The 19,239-nt window shown below is 42.5% G+C and overlaps 1 long non-coding RNA gene across 3 annotated transcripts in view; it reads left to right on the top strand.

Annotated features, from left to right (window-relative positions):
• Positions 1-19,239, top strand: part of LOC129144547 (uncharacterized) — a 61,177-nt gene that overhangs the window by 18,785 nt on the left and 23,153 nt on the right. Inside the window, exons 2-3 of one of the 3 annotated variants that reach the window (XR_008548968.2) lie at positions 848-969; positions 13,992-19,239. The exon at positions 13,992-19,239 is cut by the window's right edge and continues 11,037 nt beyond it. This is a non-coding gene — a long non-coding RNA (uncharacterized LOC129144547). Of the gene's footprint in view, positions 1-847 lie in introns of all 3 variants that reach the window. The other 2 variants (XR_010158835.1, XR_010158834.1) reach the window with 2 other exon arrangements.

Raw genomic sequence — 19,239 nt, 5'->3', positions numbered from 1 at the left:
CACAGGACTCCTCATGGCTGTTCTCAAGGTAGAGGGCTTAGGTTCCAGCCTTTTTTAGGTTCCCATGCAGCTGTGTCCATCTAGGGTCTGGTCACCTCCGGGAGGCTCCTGTCAGAGACCTACAATGTGGAGAAGGGAGGAGCCCTGTTTCCTGGAGGAGGAAGGGCCCCCAGGCCTGTCCCTCTCAGCCTGGCTGCTGTGAGAATCCCCCACAGACTTAAAAAAATAACCTGTCTGGGCCCCACCGTAGGCCAAATGAAATTGGAATCTCTGGGGATAGAGCCTGGTAATAGGTATGTATTTCAACTTTCTAGATTATTTTAAATGCAGCCAGGATTCACATCAAGTGTCCTAGGACAAAGGCCTCCTGGGAGAAAACACATGTCCTTCTTCTCCTCCCAAAGGCAGCCAGAAAGGATAAAGAAATGAGCAAACAAGGCACTAATTTCTTCATTTCTCGATGTCTAAGCCTGTTGTCGAAAAGATGCAGAAGATACCATTTTGCTTATTTCCTTAATTAAATCCTTAGGTTAAAATTTTAGATTTGAAGTTACAGGATATTTTGAGACTTAAAAAAAAAATCACAATTTCACTAGAAGTGAAAAAGGTTGTGATTATTTGGGCCCTTTCAATTCTGGAAATTTTCAGTTTAAAAATCTTTCTCCATTTGGTAGATGAACATGTAGTTTTTCATGTCTGCGATACATATTTCTTGAGTGTTTCCTATATGCCATTACTCCATTGGACAGTGTTACTTTAATTTGAAAGTGTGTCGCTCTTCATTGAGATTCAGCATATTTTCATATACCTGGTAGCTAATTATAATTCCTTTTTTTTTTTTTTTGAGACGGAGCCTTGCTCTGTTGCCCAGGCTGGAATGCAGTGGCGCAATCTCAGCTCACTGCAACCTCCACTTTCCAGGTTCAAGCGATCCTCCTGCCTCAGCCTCCCAAGTGGCTGGGACTACAGGTACGTGCCACCATACTTGGCTAATTTTTTTTATTTTTAGTAGAGACAGGGTTTCACCATGTTAGGCAGGATGGCCTCCGTCTCCTGACCTCAAGTGATCCACCCGCCTCGGCCTCCCAATTCTTTTGTGTAAAGCTCACTCTAGCTGTGGTGAGAGTGGATGGTTGGAGGGGGAGGGGGCCAGAACGGCAGACAGATATGTCCAGAGGCCATTGCAGTGGTGCAAGTGTGAGAAGTGGGGACCATGAGAAGGGGTTAGGTTTGGGATGTATTGCAGAGGTGGGGCTAATAGCATTTGCTGATGGATTGCATGTGAGCTATGAGGGGAATCAAGGATGACCTGGAGGCTTTCAGGCTGAGCACCTGAGTGGGCTGTGGCCTTACTTTCTGAGCTGGAGAAGGCAGGAGCCTGAGGTATGGTGGCTGGGAAGAGGGGGTGGTGGCTGGTCTTCCTCTGCTGGAAGCTCAGGAATGCTGGGCCAAGTTTCCAGGCCTGCCCGTCTTAGGGGCTGGGAGATATGTGCTGTGTTGTGGACGCTGGTTCAGGGGATCAGTCTCTCTGCCGGTAAGGAGGGACTCACAGCAGCAGAAGCCTGTTCTTTCCACAGCCCAAGACACTATCTTTCGTATATGTTTTGTGAAGATTTTTCCCTGCTTCTCTATTTTCTGATTTTTAAAAGTGAATCTTATAAGCATTTTTCTTTATTTAAATACATACAAATTATACATTTAAAATAGAACATGGCATGATGGAAAAGTATAAAGATTTGCTAATTTATGTCTATACTCTTGGACTTGTATGACATTTCTAAATCTTTATAAATGTATGTTGCAATGAACATTTTTGTGTATATGTGTGTGCTTATATATTTGCTAAATTATCCCTTAGGATAGATGCATTTCCAGGATTTCAGCTGCTGCATCAGAATATAAAAGGTATAAAGCCATTTCATTGATTCTTCTGTTTTAGTCCCTGATGCCTCATCGAATCCGGAGTCAAGTTCAATCCTCCTTCTACTGTTCCAGACGGCTCCCCTTTCTCCCTCTCCCACCAGGACCCCTAATCTCCCCCATTTCCCCAATGCTCTTTCTCAGAGCCACGTTTCCTCTCACTACCAGCCAAGCCCTACCCTTCTGGAAGTCCACCAGTAATTTTAACCTGTCTCTTGTATTTGCGCTAAAGCCGCCATTGAGGATATTCAGAATTTTGCTGTGGACTCTGGTTAGAAAACTAACAAAGTAACAATAATATTTAGAAGAATTATGTAATAGAGGAAAAGTTATGGGGGATCAGAGAGATTTAAGTGTGTATTTTAGTCTTACCCCTTACTAGCTAAAATGTAAAGAAATTTTAAGCCTGTAGGCATGTGCTTTAAAAATCACCTTGGGCAAGTCATTTATACTCTGTGTGAGCCTCAGGTGCTCACTTAAAATGGGTAGAATAATCACCATCTCCTAGGATTAGTGTGAAGGGTGCACGAAAAAGCATGTGAAACACACAGGCTCATATCTGGTGTGCAATACCGTTTGTTTATTTGGGTTTGCTTTCCTTCCATTCAATTTTCCCTTGCTTGTATCATCTTAGAAATTATGGCTAAATATTAGAGCTCTTTGTATCCTCAATAAAAAAGACATGGACTTAGATAACACTTTACCACAAAATCAGCTGAGGTTTGTGTTGCTCCTCAAATCTAGCAAGCACATTAGTCAGAGACTGAATGCTAACCCTCTTTTCTCTGAGCCACAGTGGAAAAAAATGGAGGTTTTCCTATAACACTCTGATAGTATTCTGTTTCCTTCACTGATGTAATTCCGTTATTGCAGCGAAGAAAATGCACTATGATACCTGGATGAAGGGGGACTCCATGAAATATGAACTTGTTTGAAAAGGTGTGAGTGGCATGCATTAAGATGCCAGGTTTTTATTTTATTTCTCTTCAGCTTGTAAACACTTCAGTAACCTGCAAAGATGCTGGAGCTGGTGGGGAAGAGAGTCCAGCCAGGAGGTCCAAATGCCACTTCCACATCAGGATTACTAATAGGCATGGTCATCTTCTAACCACTGAGCTTCTTTAATTTTGGGGAGACAACAAAAATGAATCAAAAGAATAATGTAGTTCTAATGTCATCTCTGAGAAAAACGATGTCATCTCTGAGAAAAATGATGTCAGCCAAACCCTGTATCCTTAAGCCAGGCTGACCTGCCCAACACCATAAGGGCAGATGGCAAATAGGGCACACAGCAGTGCGTTAGCTCAGTGGGCTCAGTTTTGGATGCTAAATTCCAGTTTCACTCTCGTTGCTCTTGGCTTCTGCCAGGGATTTGGTCTCACAGTGTCAGCCCTACTTTTGCCACATGGATTTTGTGTTCGAACTTTGTTTTTCTAACTTTGATGCTCAGATGGCCTCAGAACTCAGGCTCTGGCCTCCTCCTTCCTGACTGCTTTGAGTAGACACAGACCTACTTTTTGTCCAAGGACAAAATACTTACCTGGGCTCTGATCATGCTACCTTAGTCACCTAAATGTCATCAACGCTGATTCCTAACTACTCTGACTATTGTCACCAGAAAGTGCCCTGATAGTGTTGGGAAGTCTTGCTCCTTGTCTGGGGCCTGAGGCCCTCTTTTGAAGTTTGAAGGCTCATCTGTAGGTAGGTAGGCAGGGTCATCATTTGCTTAGCAGCCAAACCAAAATGTTGTATACTCCCTGTGGTAGGTAGAATGATGACCCCCCCAACAATCTCTATATCCTAATCCCCTGAACCTGTGAGTATATCATGTGACATGGCAAGGGGGAATGAAGGTTGCAGAAAGAATTAAGTGGCTAATCAACTGACCTTATGATTGGGAAATTATTTTGGATTACTGAAGCAAGTCTAATGTAATTGTTAGGGTCCTTTAAGGTGGGAGAGGGAAGCAGAAGAGGAGGTCAAAATGAGAGAGAGGTTTGAAGATGCTCCACCGCTGGCTTTGAAAATGGGGAAAGGGACCACAAGGAGCTGGAAAAAGCAGAGAAAGATTCTTTCCTAGAGCCTCCAGGAGGACACAGTCCTGCTGACGCCTTGATTTTAGCCCAGGATGATCAATGTCTGACTTCTGGCCTCTAGAATTGTGAGACAATGCACTTGTGTCCTTCAAAGCCTCTAAGTGGGTGCTAATGTTATAGCAGTAACAGGAAATTAATATACCCTTCAAACAACAAAGAGCCTCTTTCTATTCAATAATGAATTTTTATAAATGAAACAAAAAAAATCCATCCTTGAACATGGAAGGTTAAATTGTCACTTAAAATGCCTGGATTACTGAATATAAATTGGTGTTTTTCTAGCCAAAATACTGATGTTTGGGAACAAGAGAGGAGCTGCTCCTTCTCTTACTGAGATAGATGGGGTCAGTAAGAGGAAGTCCCCTTTGATTTTAGACAGAGGCTCTAGGAAGGTCCAACATCTGTTCTGCCTTGATCTTTTCTCTGGTCATCTGATGGCAAGGAAAGGTGAACCCAGAGCCAGCAATTGGTCCAGAAGATAGTGTGCCCAGTGCCTGGGCAGCCTGGCCTGTCTGCCACCCCAGGGCTCTGTAGAGCCCAGAATAGCCCACCTGAAGCTGTCTCCAGATCCCTCTCAGCAGCCTGAGGGAGAGCAAATGACCACAGGCAGAGATGTTTGTTCTAATTCAGAGTGTCCATGTTTTTCCTGCCAATGAGTCACCGTGCTCTTGTAATTGACCCCTGCATGTCCTTGGGGGAGAAGTGGTAATGGTGGGAGAGGCCAGGGGAAGATCCAAAGGAGGAGCTAACTCAGGATCCCCATCCTGGCATTCATCCTGCAACCTCTGCAGGTTGTGCAAAGCCCTGCCTTGCATCTCTGCAGGCAAGATCAGGCTGCAAAATGAAGCAAGGCAGGTGTGGCAATGGGGAAAAGAAGGCAAGGGGAGGAGTAACTGTGTAGCTTGATTTCATACTCTTCTTCTAACCTGAAAAATGTTGCCAGCTAATATGGATAAGGTACTTTGCAATTTGTTATCCCATTTTATTCTCCACCCATTTTATAGTAGAGGAAAGTGAACTTTACAACGTATCTCAGTCCATTCAGGCTGCTATAACAAATATACCATAAACTGGAGGTCCTAAAGAAAAATATGTATTTATCACAGTTCTGGAGGCTGGGAAGTCCAAGATCAAGGTTCCAGCTGATTCGGTGCCTTCTTCCTGGTTTCCATATGGCCATCCTCTCACTGCGTCCTCACATGGGGAAAACAGATCAAGAGAGCTGTAAGGGCACGAATCCCATTCCATTCGTGAGGGCTCCAGGTTCATGATCTAATTACCTTTCAAAGAGAGTCATCTCTACCAACACATTAGGGGTTAGGATTTCAACATGTGAATGTTGGGGGTACAGATTCAGTTCGTAACACCATGTGACAGGCAATATTCTAAAATATGCACAGAAAATCTAACTAATTTAGCTACTAGATTTTGGATGTGGTAGCAATTTGGATGGAGTCTGAAAAAAGTTCCCCTTCAAATAATATTGCTTTATGGAAAAGAGGCTTGTTCTATAAGCGAAGAGTGCATGAGGCTTTCCCCTAATGACTGATGATCTGGCCCAGGATTCTTGGTTGCTCCTGTCAAGTCAGGGGGGCTTAGGATGTAGCCCCTTCTGTTCCCACACAGCCATGCCCATCGCAGGCAAGGTCATTGGGGGGCTCCTCTCAGAAAACTGCAGTGTGAGGAACAACCCTTCTTGCTGTGGGTGAGGAAAATCCAGGTCAATGCTTCTCAGTAGACTACTTTGAGAACTCTGTAAGGAACTTTAAAAATATCCTTCCTAGGCCCCACCCCAGACTAGTGAACTCAAGTCAGGGTTGTGAAACATTGACCTCTCTTAGGACAAAGGCCTGGAAAACATTTCTTTGTCACATGACAAAAATCCTTTTTATTAACCCTCAACCCATCTAGAGTGACAGACAAAACAAGCAAATGGACACACCAAGACACCAACTGGTTTCTAAAGGTTTCATCAAAGATGCAGTAGTTACAACTTTGTGCACATTCTTAGTCAAATTCTTAAATTGAAAATTTAGATATGAAAGTAATTGCTCAAAATATATGGGCATTTCTGAGACTTTTGAGACAAATTTCCTGAAAAAAAAACACACGGTCTCTCCAGAAGTGTGAAGAGTGCCATTTCTCTGAGCCCTTGCTAATACTATACATTTATACTTAAAAAGTTTTGCCAATTCGTAAATGAAAAATTGTTTTTCATGTATACAATAAATATTCATTGAGAAGTCACTTTGTGCCAAGCACTACATTGAGCAATGGGTTATTTTAATTTCAAAATGTTTAGTTGCTTGCTGAGATTGAACATCTTTTCATAAATGCAGTATTATACATATATATTTTCTATTTGTAAAGCTCACTCTAGCTGTGACAAGATGATAAATGCACAGTGGGAGGGTACTGGGGGGCCAGAATGAAGATAGGGAGACACGTCCAGAGGCCATTGCAGTGCTACAGGTGGCATCCAAGGGTGGCTGGGCTGAATGTGAGAAGTGGAGGTGGTAAGAAGGGGTCACACTTGCGACATGTATTGTGGGGCGAGAGCTGACAGTGTTTGTTGATGGACATGGGCTATGAGGGGAAGAAGGGAAACAAGGATGACTTGGAGGTTTTCAGGCTGAGCAACTGAGTGGGTGGTGGCCTCATTTCCTTAGGTGGGGAAGACAGGATGGAATAGGTTAGAGTGGGGAAGGGTGGATCAAGATTTCTTTTAAGTGCGAGATGTCTATTAGACAAGTGGAGATGCTGAGTCAACAGTTGGATTTACAAGCCTGGAAATCAGGAGGGATTAGGTTGGAGATATAGATTTCGGAGCCAGAGTACAGATAGTTTCTAAAGCAGTGAGAATGGGTGAGATTTCTTAGAGAGAGAGAGAGGAGATAGATAAATGAAGACCAAGAACTGTGGCATGTAATAATTTAAAGTTCTGGGAGAGGAGCAGAGTCTAGCGAAGGAGAGAAAATGAACAACTGGTGAGACAAAATATCTAGTGAGTTTGCTATCAAAGAAACCTAAGGAAGAAATATTCTAAAAATGTCACCCGGGCGGGGTGGCTTACACCTGTAGTCCCAGCACTTTGGGAAGTGCTAGGTGGGTGGATCACTTGAGGTCAGGAGTTTGAGACCAGCCTGGCCAACATAGTGAAACCCCATCTCTACTAAAAATACAAAAATTAACCAGGTGTGGTGGTGTGTGCTTGTAATCCCAGCTACTTGGGAGGCTGAGGTGGGAGAATCGCTTGAACCTGGGAGGCAGAGGTTGCAGTGAGCCGAGATCGTGCCGCTGCACTCCAGCCTGGGCAACAGAGTGAGACTCTGTCTCAAACATCTCAAAAAAAAAAAGTGTCAACTGCAATCAGTGAGATGGGGACAAGAAATTGATATTAACTTTGACCATATGTTTGATAAGAGCTGCTTTCTTGGTGCAGTGGGGACAGAATCATGATTACAGTGGTTAAAGAGGAAGAGGAGATGGTGACAAATCTCTTGAGGAATTTGTGTTGAAGGGAACAGATAAATGGAATAAAATATATATCTGTTCTTGGAATTTAGGAAAGATTTAAAAACAATATGTTTGTAGGCTCATGGGAATGTTCTTCTCTGTGGGAGAAATGGATGATGCCAGAAGGAGAGGGAATAATGGCAGAAGATTTTACTTAACAATGAGAAGTCAAGAGAGAATGAGGTGCAGACTGCAAGGGGAAGGATTATCTTTGGTTTGTTCAGGGATATTTGTTAGGCCGTGAAAATGGAATATAGAGTACAAATGCAGACCAGTTCATCGATTTAGTGGGAGTGAGATGTGAGCATCCACCTTGCACTCACATATGTTGACTGCTTTGTCTTCAACAACCTAGGTACCTCAAGACATGGAGATCAACTTGCTCCTCAATGCCACTTCCAAGCTATTTCACCTTCAAAAACCTCAGACTAAAAAATCAAGCCTTTTCTCTTATCCACTGCAGCCATCTACTCAACACCTTCCAATGCCCCACACCCCCGTCTTGAATCGGTGCATTTAGTACTTGGATCACTGGCTTTCTCTACGTGGTTGTTCATGTAGAACTTTGGGCAACTCACTGTGCCCTCAAGTTATGAGTCCAATAACCTGTTGCTCCAGATGCTTGATTTCCTCAACTCCAGTGCCCTTCAGGTGAGGTCCACCTCACTTTGCTGATAGTGGCAGGAGGCAGTCAAATGCCTAGGCAGATGGGGCGGGTCCCCAGTGAAACCCCCCTTCAAACCAAAGACAGTTCAAAGCCTGAAAGCCAAGCTACAAGTCTTGGATAAATCCATGGACCAAATTGAGAACCTCTCTTTTCGTTTGGCATGCTTTCCTCTGATTAATCCCCACCTGCCACCTATTTTACATATACCTACTCTTCCCTAAGTGGTTTCTTGCACTGTGTTTCTTACCTACCTTTGAGTGGTGCCTTTGTTTTAGCCTTTCTTGCATACTCATAAACCAATCAGCATGCACTCCCCGATTCTGAGCCCAGAAAAGTCCTGGACTCAGCCACACTTGGTGGGGACTGCCTGCCTTCAGGTCAGGGGAGCTACCCAACTTCAGGTAGGGGGCTGCCTTCTCTGGGTCCGCTCTCTGCTGAGAGCTGTCACTCAGTAAAACTCTCTGCTGTGCTCACCCTTTGGCTGTAGCATAACCTCATTCTTCTTGGACATGGAACAAGAACTTGAGACCCACTGAATGTGGGCATGAAAAAGGCTATAACATCCCCTTTGGGGCTTCAGGGTCACTGGCATCCCTTTTCAAGTGCCACCACATTCCCCTTGTTGGGATGCCAGTGCACAGGGCGGAGGCAGGTCAAGGCACCCCCCAGCCTGGCCCAGCTGTGGGCTGAGTGTGGATCCTGTGGTGAACACGGGGTCCAGCTAGAGTACAAGCCAGGTGTGGCCTGGCTCATCGAGTGGCCAGGGTGCCTCCTGTTGTGAGCCCAGGGCTGAGTGAGGCTCAAGTATGGGTTTTGCCAGCTGTGGATATATCCAGCTGGCCAAGCAGCACTGAAAAAATCCTGCGTCACTGCCACTTGCTTGCAGGGTCATAATGGAAATCAGAGAGTGCATCTTTTAAGGGAGCTCAGGTAAAGCATGTCCTCCAGTGCCAGCCAAGTTTCAGTCAGAAGAAAAAAGGGAAAACAGGCTGGGAGTAGTGGCTCATGCCTGTAATCCCAGCACTTTGGGATCTTGAGATGGGCAGATCACCTGAGGTCAGGAGTTTGAGACCAGCCTGGCCAACATGGTGGAACCCTGTCTCTACTAAAAATGCAAAAACTAGCTAGACGTGGTGGCACACGCCTGTAATCCCAGCACTTTGGGAGGCCAAGGCAGGTGTATCACCTGAGCTCAGGAGTTTGAGATCAGCCTGGCCAACATGGTGAAACCCCATCTCTACTAAAAATACAAAAATTTGCCAGGAATGGTGGTGCACGCCTGTAATCCCAGCTACTTGGGAGGCTAGGCAGGAGAATTGCTTGGATATGGGAGGCAGAGGTTGCAGTCAGCCAAGATCACACCACTGCACTCCAGCCTGGGCAACCAGAAGGAGACCTCTCAAAAAAAAAATAACTTTTATGGTATGGGTGGAGATTAAAAGTGATTTTGCTGATGAGAGGTGGTTAATTTGGGAGGATGAAGAGAGTAGGAGATTAGGTCCTGTTGGGGCACTACAGATCAGATCAGTGTGGGGTAAGCACGTCTCTGATTATGCTGAGGACTGAAGCAAATGGGATGTGTGGTGTAATGGAATTGGTCCTTCCTTTGAAGAAGGAGGGCCATCAAAGGAAAGCTGTAGATTATTTAGCAGTTGAGCATGTAATGTGTGGGCCCTTCTCAGTAGCAATTGGAGAGGCAACTCCCAGAGCCCTGGTAACCTCGGGGAAGGACCATGGTGGCTGATTTTTCTTTCAGATGCCCTCAGGCAAAGTTCTTGGGGCTGGTTCCAGGTGTCCTCTTGTGGCAGCTAAGCATCTGGTCCAGGTGGCTGATGTCTCCCTTTAGGGTAGGGAATGACTCCTTAGAGCAGATGGAAGGTTTCTCCAGCAGCTTTGTGTGTGACTCTCACATATATTTTATTTTTTCCTGCTTATTTGTTTTCTGATTTGTGTGTAATTGAACCTTAGGCATTAAGCATTTTTCTATTCATATATTATTCACAATTATATTTTTATGTTGTATAATATTGCATGGTATAAAGCATAAAATGTGCTATTTTATTTCCTTATTGTTGGATGTGTATGCTATTTCCAGATCTTTGCAAATATATGTTACAATGAACATTTCTACATATATATATATATTTTATTTGCTAAGTTATTACTTAGGATAAATTTCCAGAATCAGGATTATTGGATTGAAATATAGGAAAGGGGCCAGACGTGGTGGCTCATACCTGTAATCCCAGCACTTTGGGAGGCCGAGTCAAGCGGATCACCTGATGTCGGGAGTTAAAGACCAGCCTGGCCAACATGGTGACACCTCGTCTCTACTAAAAATAGAAAAATTAGCCAGGTGTGGTCGTAGGCACCTGTAATCCCAGCTACTTGAGAGGCTGAGGCACGAGAATCACTTCAACTTGGGAGGTGGAGGTTGCAGTGAGCCAACATCACGCCACTGCACTCCAGCCTGGGCCATAGAGCAAGACTCAGTCTCAAGAAAAAAAAAAAAGAAATACAGCTATTTTCATGACCCATTAGTTTTAATCCTTAATACATCATCTAATGCAGGAGAAAGTTTAATTCTCCTTTCATGGCTCCAGGCTGCTCCTCTTTCCTTTATCCATCTCCCAATATAGTTCCTCAATTTCCTCTGACCCCCAAACACTTCTCTTTAGCACCGTATTTCCTCTTACCAACAGCTGTCACTCTTACCCTCCAGAATTCCATCAGTAAATTTAACAGGTCTCTTGGATTTTTGTTGAAGCTGTCAGGAAGATAGTCAGAAGAATTTGTTCTTGAATCTGATTAAAACAGTGTAATAGTATTTGGAGGTATCATTTTATAGAGGGAAAGATTTGAGAGCTGGGGAAACCTAAAATTTAATTTTAGCCTTAGCATTTCATAGCTAAAAATGCTATACAATATATGCAAATGTAGATGTGATATGAAAATTACCTTGAGCAAGCCTTTTATACTCTCTGAGCTTAATGTGTTGAGCTATAAAATTACTCTAATGAGAACGCTTTCATAGAATTGATGTGTGAGATAAAGGCAAATGTGAAAATACCTTCTGGCACATGTCTGGTGTGTGTAAATTATTATTGCTGTTTCTCACTTTTTTTCTGTATTCACTGGCTTTTGATCATTTTTGGATCAAATGTCTCAGTGTAGCTGTTGGTGGTATCATTGCCTGTCAATCAAAACTGCCAAGGAATACATCTGCAGTGGAACAAATTTGCCTGTGTTACTTGCTGGAACAAAGGAGACCACACACCATGAGGAAATCAGGAAGCATTTCAGGATTTAAACCTGTTAGGTGATTTTGGGGAGTGTTTGAAGAAGCAGGGTACTCTCCTGGGTTGGATACTGTCAGGAAGTAAAATTAAATCTATGCATGGACAACTTAATATTTTACCTGGAAGTGGGAGAAATGGAATGGAACTGAAGATGTAATTGGCAAAAAGGCAATGGCCACTCATGTGAGCTGAGAGAGGAAGAAATTGGATTGTTTTTATAGTAATTCCAGTATTCTTGTGTTTGTACTAAGATATAATTTCTGAGGGATTTGACTTTTTTCCTACTCTATCTACCACATTGAATTCATCTGATGTCGGTGTTCTGTGAAATTTTTTATCTCCAGTAGAACATCATGGTCTCGCTGTTAGTGCAAGCTGATGGCTTTCGGATATGTTTTTCTTGTAATTCTCACTTTTGGCCAACAGCAGATGAAGTTAGACCACAGGTAATTAATCCATGATATTGAGGTTTTTTCACCATTACTGAGATTCTGCCTGTTGGGAGGCTGTCTAGAGAACATTCTTTGTATTTGGACAAATTAGTACCTCTTATTCCTTTTGTTATCAGATGAGTTGTTGAGTGATCTGACATGACAATGGTTATGCATTTTAGACTCAGTACAAGATGCATCAGTCAAGTGGTTTCTAGGCAATTATGAAAGACAAAATGACTATTCATTAGTTTTCCAAGGCCAGGGGACCAGGTGACTAACCCCAGGCCATGAAAACATGAGTCAAAGTCTGAGTGGGTCTACTCTAGGGATCTAGATCATGCCCCTTTCTTTCAGTCTAATCACAGACTATTCCATCTCTCCAATTGTACATATGTTGATGACACAAGGAGTGTTGACTGTAGCATGAATTCTCCATTAACTAGTCAATTTAACTAGTTTATTTTGGGCCTTCTCTGTAGAGGTAGTTTGTACTTAAGAGTAATACTGTATGGGGCACAGACCTTATAGAATGATAGTCACTTTTAGAAAAAAAAAAAAAAAGAAGAACCCAATCCTCTACTTCTAATTTTACTAATTTTATATATTATTTATGTAACAATTTGCAGGGAAAGATAAATCTTCACGGCTGTATTTAGGTATATGCATGTAAATAAACATAAAAATAAATGATAAGTGTAAATATTTTAACTATAACTTTAAAATATAATTGATCTGTTGATATATGTTAAAATATATATATTATACTATATCATCTTAATACATTGTAATGATTTTAACAATCAAATCACATCAATTATCTTATATACCTAGTCCTTTTTTCTGTAATTATTGCACTAGTCTACTCAACCATTTATATTATTATGTGTAGCCAAAGTAACCTGCTTTTTTCCCCAAACACAAAAGAAAACTAGAAAACTGTTGAATTGTTTTAAAATTTTAGCTAATTTCAACAAATTTAAGATAGCAAAACAAATGTATGTAATCATAAAAGTCATTTGCATACGCTGTTAATTTGTAGCCATCTCAAGAAATAAGGGTAAATTAAAATTACATTAAGTCTTTTGAATCTTGTTCTTAGGAATTGTCTAGGTATCAAAAATTATTTATTGATTCAATTTAATGTTGGTCTTAGGTCTTAAAGTTGCTAAAGGTTATTTTAATTAATGTATTAGTTCATTCTGTTTTGTTTGTAATATTAAAAGAAGTTTTATAAGATTAAATGCTTTAAAATAGCATCTATTTTTACAATTCTATTTAATTACCATAAAATGACTCTCTTGATGAGAGGTTCCCATTACTAGCTGCTTTTCACAGATACATAAACTATCTACTAAGTATTTATAAACTATTTAGTACTGTTAGAAATCATTCTGAAGGCTTCACAACTTAATCAATTTCATTTTGATACTGTGTTTTATATATTGTGGCTATTTGGTCTGGATCTGTACAAAGATTCCCTTTTGTAATTTCGTTTTATGGATAAGTTTTGTTACATATGCTGAGTGTAAGTGAGCTGCTTTGAGGAATATTAGAAAGGTATGTTTTGAAGAAAAGAATTTATGTAAGTGTTTTTTAAAGCCAATCAATATTTATATAGGTATGAAACAGTTTTTACATTTGCCTTTTAACTATAATATAGCATTTGGGAAAACAAAGACAACATTTAAAGTGAAAAATATTTTTTTCTATTGCTTATACTCATACTACTCACGTTATTGTTGAGGTTATAATGTACACATAATTAAAATTAAAATACAGTTTTTATACTCTCTAAAGGGCAAAATAAAAAGTAATTATATATAATCATTTTGTAAATGATATCATTTATAAATCTCTGAATATTATAGCTTCATCTAGCAAAAATATAATCTCTTAAGAAGCAGCAGCTGCATAAACTAATAAGGAAAGAGGCAAAATTAATTTTTTTTCTAAGCAAGACAAAGGAAAGCTCCAAGTTTCCTGGTATAGTTTTGGAAGTGCAATCGTTGATTTGTTTGAAGACTGAATTAATTTTGCAGGCACCCATTTCTATTTTCAGGCTGTGAAGTTTGGGTGAGATCTTGACGGTGGTGGCAGTGGTGGGATCCATGCATGGCATCTGGAAGAAGGAGAGAAAGGAAGAGAAAGAGGCAAGGAGGGAGGAGGAAAATGAGGCTTTGAAATATCATACACAGTTCCTTGGATGGAAGGAGGAGCGGGGTGAGCATAACCTGGCAGCTTAGGCGGGAGAGAGGAAGAAATTGGATGGTTTTTATAGTATTTCCAGTATTCTCGTGTTTGTACTCAGACATAACTTCCGAGGGGGAGCTCTGTCTTCAGATTAGGGAGGCCCCCTTGCTGTGAGGGACCAGCTGTGCACCAGTGCTCTGTTTGGAAGAGCTATTTCCTGTGGGATGACTCATAGCTCCTCTTCTAGAAACTGGACCTTTCCCCTGACTTCAGCTGTCTCCTCTTGTTCTGGGCCTGGACTTCTCTTCCTACAGGTCCTCCTAAGGAACTAAGTTGACCCTCTTCAGCTCTCAGGGTTTTCTGGCAGGTTCCAAGTTCCTGCTGACATTCTAAAGGCCAATGCTCTTTAAGGAAGATTCTAGCTCCACAACTTCCCTTTTGTCAGAGCTGAGATTATCAGTGGTTTTGCATTTCTTCTGAATCAGTGGGACGTGTTTTTCTTTTAGCTGTGTCTCTCTTTTAACATAAGGTTGGATTTCAGCAGATTAATATATCTTAAAAAAAAAAGGTATGAAAAGTCTACATACGGCTGCACATGTCCCAGACTCTCACAAGAAGGGGAGGAAGTCGAGGTCAGGCTCAGGTTGAGTTGGGTCATGGCAACCTCCCTACTCACTTTCCTGAGGACATTCTCCAAGGGGCGCTGCACAGAGGGCACCCTGAGCACCATCCTGTAGCCATGGATCCACAAGGCCACACTCCACACACACCACAGAGCCACCCCAAGGGTTCAGCCTGGAGCCCACATGAGCACCTGGTAAACAGCACAGAGCCCTGGGACCTTGGGCGATGGCCGGACAGATTCAGCGAAGAATACCTTTGCCCTGGGACTGGCCAGCACATCCAGCTCCCTACTTCCTCTCTCTCATAATTGCATACGTGGGGACATAAGGAAACGCTGAAAGACTAGTACAGTGGACGTCCCTATATGTACCTGCTAGATAGAACAGTTGGCATTTTCCTATATTTACTTCTATCTCTGTCTCTTTTTTTTCCTGAAACATTTCAAAGCAATAGGTGACTTGGCATTTCAGCGTGCATTTGAAAATCGTATGCACATTGTACTGTGTTTCCATATGTCACTGTGGTCCTTTGTTAAGCTCATTTTCCGGATGAGGAAAGGAACTGAAGCACAGAGAAAGAAGTTACACAGGAAATTGCAGACCTAAAATTTATATCCAGCTCTCCCTAGCTCTGAATGTTGCAAGAAAATTTTACAGTGATCTTTCTGACTGCGTGGAGGAGAAGGCCTCAGGTCAGTGCCTATCCTTTCTCACATCTCCCTGGCATTCTCTTATCTCCCTTTTCAGCAAAGAGACGGTGTTTCTCAGGTGTAGAATGATTGCAGGCACAAGGTCTCTCTCAAACTTAATAATGTATTTTAAAATTTATATTTAATTTTATACTTATCTGTCATTTATGGCTATATTTTTGCATATGCCCATGTTTTATATTTTTAAAATGCATGGCAGTGGATATAAAGAAACTTTTAATACACATTTACTTAAATAAAAGTGTTATAATATTGGTAGTACATGGCAAAAATTATAGCAAAAATTGTCCCTTTGATAGGTGAATTACTGAAGCTTTAGCAATAATGTTGCAAACTCTGTGAAAGGGCTGCTGTGGGTATAAACCACCCTTCCTCCAGCCGAGTCTGAACTTCAGGGGGCATTTCTGATTCCTAGTCCTGTCCCCCCTTGTCTTGGCTGTCTGGAGGAAGAGGAGAACCCATCACTGGTGTGGCCTAAGTCGAAGGAGGAACTGTGGTGAGTCTTCTCCCTGACCCCCTTTTCCCACCCATCCCGACATATTTCTTCTGTTTTGCATTCCCAGTGCCAGGGACTGTTTGTGTGTCAAATATGCCATGAAATGTGCGTCTTTCCCATGAGCAAATGAAGAGGTGGGGGTGCTTACCCATCCCTAAGCCCTGGTTGCTTTCTCAGACACATTCTAAATAGTAAAGCAGTCTCCTCCAGGGGACCTTTCAGGGATGGGCTTCAGGGCCATCCTGGGCCGTGACCCTCTGTGCAGCTATCCTTGGAAGTGGTCCTTGGGAAGGTGAGCAGGGAGGGACTATGACATCTAAAGTCCAAGCTCTGACTACTTCTGTCCCTGGGAATCAGTGACATGTGAAGCTATGGCTAGATTTTTCATAGATCTCTTATTTGTATTCAAAAAGCATTCAGAAGTTTTTATTTAGCTAAAAGTTGGCTTTATGTTAAGCGGGAGGCAGTTGGCACAGAACTTGTCTGTTGATTAAGGAAAAATGTAAATCCACTGACAACCTCAGGTCTGATAAAAGGGAATATGAGACGCCGGAGTCTCCTCTAGGGGGCGCTAACCTCCAGAATCAGCTGTGGGAAGCCATGTGCAGGAAAGCCACCCTGAGTTGAAGAAGACTCACTGAGTGGTGCGCCCCCTGCCCCCGGCCATCTCTCCAAGGCAAAATGAACAGACACTCTACTTACAGTCCTGCGCACTGGGAGGATTTCTTTTCACTACTGCCTTTCAGAGCTGTCTCAAAGTGGGGTGGAAGTGCTGCCGCCCACTCCTAGGTGGTGTCTAGATATCAGGCAGAACTTCCTGTCCGACAAGCCTGTTTCTTCCCCATCAGTCAAGTGATCATAGAGGACTCCCCATGAGGCCATACACATGGGTTGAGAGAGAGAAAATGCAGTGTAGCAAGGGGAGGAGGCCGGGGCTTCTGAGGGCCAGTGGAGCCGGGGCGAAGGCATAGGCATCTGCTGGAGCTCGGTCCATATATACCACTTCCGCTTAATGATGGAGCACTGCTTCGTATTCTCAACTTTATGGCTTGGTGGGTTAGAAAGCACCCAACACATGACATGCAGCTCAAGGCACATGGTGATGGGTGGCCCATGGGTAACTTTGTCTCTATTAAGGCCCGGCAGAAATCTAAAAGCTGTTTCTCTAAAGGAGAGTAGTTATCAGCAGAGAACCACAGATTTTCCCCCAAATCCTTTGAGTCTTCACTATGATTTACCCTAGAGAGATCTGCCAAACACTCCATGCAGAATCCCTATTTGCCACTGACCCTTCAAGTAGCGTCAGTTCTTATGGGTTCTATGTCCCAAATGAGAAGCCTGCACATCAGCCTGGACCTATTGCAGAACTCTCTCTCTTGTGGATCCCACTCAGCACTGGAAGCTTTGTGGCTCACTAGGTAGATGGGTGGAATAACATGCCTGAATGAGGAATATATTGCTTCCCAAATCCAGAGAGGTTCACCAGGGGTTGTGCCTCTTTCTTAGTGGTAGGAGGGGCCAGATACAGCAACATGCCCTTCAACATGGAAGGAATATGTTGATATGCCTTAGACCATTGAATCCTTCAATTTTTAAGATAGGAAGCTTCTGATTTTTTTGTAGCATAATTGTATGATTTTTTTTGTATGCTATTTGTGGATTTTTTGGTGATATCTTACCAATGCGGCTAGAAGTCATTTCTTCCTCTTCATCAGATCCAGTCAACATAACATCATCAATGCAATTGACCAGAACAAAGTTCTGCAGCGTGAAAAATGTGATCCACATCCTATACACTAGGGCTGGAGAGTTGATATATCCCTGCAATAGGACAGCCAAGGAAAATTGCTGGCCTTCTCAGCTGAAAGCAAATTACTTTTGGTGATGTCTACTAACAGCAGAGAACAGAGAGTATTCGCCAGACCAATAGCAGCATGTCAGGTGCTAAGGGATGTATTGATTTACTGCAGCAATTGAAACTATGTTTGGAATAACAGCAATTGTGTCACCATCTAAGTAAATTTCTGATAATTGGAGTCACCATCTGATTAAATTTCTGATAATTCACTGCCATTCTGTTTACCGCACAGGTCAAATCAGCAAGTCAAATGGGGATTGGTAGGAATAATCACCTCTGATCTTTTAGGGGTCCTATGATGGCACTAATTCTCTATAGTCCCTCCAGGAATGAGACACTGCTTTTGGTTTGCTTAAATTCTTATGGGTAGAATCTGTTTAGTGGCTTTTACTTGGATTTTTCTATTATAATAACCTGAGCATACAAATCAAAATGGCTGCCACTTCACTTTCACCCTCCAAATCTCGTGTAAAACATCTCTTGAGGCCCACCTGAACCAGAAAGGAATTCTGGGAAGCATGGCTCAGCCTAGCCAAGTTGACAGGTAAAGCTATTTTAAACCGTTTCAAACTATGGTCATCTTTACACTTCAGCATTATGACATTCTACTATGTAATTGTATGCCGTTGTGGTACTGTGTTATCTTATTTCACAGATAAGGAAACTGAAGCACAGAGATAAGAGAACTTGTTCAGGTTACACAGTAGGTGGGGTAGCTAGAGTTAGAGTTTATATCCAGCTCTGTCTAGCTTCAAAATCTGTGCTCTTTCTTTTTCTTTCTTTCTCTTTCTTTCTCTTTCTCTTTCTCTCTCTCTTTCTCTCTTTCTTTCTTTCTTCTTCCTTTTTTTTTTGAGACAGAGTCTTGCTCTGTCACCCAGCTGGAGTGCAATGGCACCATCTCAGCTCACTACAACCTCCGCCTCCTGGGTTCAAGCGGTTCTCCTGCCTCAGCCTCCTGAGTAGCTGGGATTACAGGTGCGCACCACCACACCCAGCTAATTTTTGTATTTTTTAGTAGAGATGGGATTTCACCATATTGTCCAGGCTGGTCTTGAACTTCTGATCTTGTGATCCACCCACCTTGGCCTCCCAAAGTGCTGGGATTACAGACATTAGCCACTGCGCCCGGCCAACCTGTGCTCTTTCTGCTACACTCATGCCTTAGGGTGTGCGCAGCTAATGGTATTTACAAGGACTTCACATGGTACATGGACACAATGTTCAATCATATAATAAGGAAAACATAAGTTATCTTTATTATTGTGTCAATGAAAAAGTCTCAAGTTAGAACCAGTATGTTTCTAATACCTGTCACCTCACTAACCCTTTCTTTTTTCTTTTTTTTCTGAGACAGAGTCTCACTGTGTCCCCAGGCTGGAGTGCAGTGGCGTGATCTCGGCTTACCACAACCTCCACCTCCCAGGTTCAAG

The sequence above is a fragment of the Pan troglodytes genome, chromosome 6, assembly GCF_028858775.2.
Source record: "Pan troglodytes isolate AG18354 chromosome 6, NHGRI_mPanTro3-v2.0_pri, whole genome shotgun sequence".
Taxonomy (NCBI): domain Eukaryota; kingdom Metazoa; phylum Chordata; class Mammalia; order Primates; family Hominidae; genus Pan; species Pan troglodytes.
Note: the sequence above shows the minus strand (reverse complement) of the source record. Positions and strands in the feature narration are given on the sequence as shown.